Below are 1,680 nucleotides of genomic sequence, written 5' to 3'. Positions count from 1 at the left end.
CTTCACCCAGACTGCAAGTCACCACCGAAAACTAGGCCAACAGCAGGCCTTTGCCTGCAGCCAAAATCCCCCATTTCCTCGGGAACCGCGGGACGGAGCGGCACCACGCCGCCCCCCCAGCCTGGCACAGGGACCCCGCTCGTGCGTGCCACCGCGGATGGAGCCGGGCAGCGGGGGGCTCGCGGAGGCCGGGGGGGGGGACGCAGCGGCTCGCAGGGGTGCCGGCGGCCCGGCAGCGCGCCCGCGGCCTTACAGGCTCTGCGAGCCTCGCCGCAGCGGCTTCGGCTCCGGGGAGCGCAGGCGCCCGGCCGCGCTCCCGAGGGAGCTTTCCAGAAGGGATTTTGGGGAGCTGGAGCAGCCACCGAGGGACCCTCAGCTCCATCCCTCGCCCCGGCGCCAGGCAGGGACCCAGCACCCAGGGCTGCGCCAGCTCCGTGACTCTCCTTAAGGCCGGAGCTTGCAAAGGTCACGCTGGCAGGCGGCAGCGGAGCCCGTGCTGCCCGGCTCTCTCGTGCCAGCAGGATGGGTGCTGGGAACCCACGTCCGGGCGGATTTTGCCCCCAGACCCAGCGCCAGCAGCCCACTGGTGCGGGAGCCGTGTGAGCTGGCGCAGAGAGGAGGCGAGCGACTGCCCGCAGCTGCCCGAAGCGCCCCGGGCCTGTCCTTCCCGGAGGGGAACCGCGTCTGGATGAGGCCCCAGGCTCCGGACAGCATCTCCCGGCCCCCAAGGCTGCCTTCTCGGGAAAGGACCCAGGCGTCCTGCCCACCCACTGCCCCCTGACCCACGTAGGGGCCTCCAAGGGGAGGACCCGCACGCCAAAGCCAGCAGAGCCACCGCAGCTCGTGACACGGATGGAGCAGCAGGTGCCAAATACCAGATCGTGAACCCCCTTGTGAGGGACGAATGTGACCCCCCCACACCTCTCCCCCCGCCAAAAAAAAGGCTGTTTTTATGGCTGGCAGCGCACTGATGGTTGGGAAGGGGACAGAGTCGTCCCTGTCGCGTCCCCCACCCCGAGAGCAGGGACAGGGCACGACAGCGAGTTAAAATTAGCCCTTCCAGTCGAGCGGGGGCCGCGCCGGCAGCGCTCCCTTGGGGCGGACGGGCACCGCGCGGGCACGCCGAGCGGGGAGCAGGCGCTGGCTCCAGCACGTCTGTCTGTCCGTCCATCTGTCCATCTTGCCCACTGCAGTGAGCCCCCCCCCCCCCCACCACGGAGGGTCCGACCCAGCCGATTTCTGAATGAACCCAGGCGGCTGCTTCCGAGCCGCGCCAACGAGCCCAAACGCCCGCTGCCCTCTCCTCCCCGGCACTTCCCTCCTCGACTTTAACCCGGAGGCGGCCGAGGCTCCGGCAGGGAGCCAAGCCRTGGCCTGCTCCCCCCGACAAGGTCATTTTGCGCCAGCCGGGCCCCCGGCTCGCTGCGGTGTCTCCCGCCGCAGCCGCGCCGASGGAGCGATCCGGGTGCCCGTGACGTAGCCGCGCGGCGGGGGAAGAGGGGAGGAAAGAGGGGCCCCGAGAGCCGGCGGGCGCGCGGAGCAAGGTCACGGCGCGGCGAGGCCGCGCTGCTGGAGCCGGGGGGCCGCGGCGCAGCCCACGCCGCTCGGCAGCCAGCGGCCCTTTTAACATCCGCGCTTTGCTCTTGCAAGGAAGCCAACCTCCCCCCCCCCAAAAAAAAA

The sequence above is a fragment of the Rhea americana genome, unplaced genomic scaffold (genome assembly GCF_003343005.1).
Source record: "Rhea americana isolate MKP2758 unplaced genomic scaffold, rheAme1 scaffold_605, whole genome shotgun sequence".
Taxonomy (NCBI): domain Eukaryota; kingdom Metazoa; phylum Chordata; class Aves; order Rheiformes; family Rheidae; genus Rhea; species Rhea americana.
Note: the sequence above shows the minus strand (reverse complement) of the source record.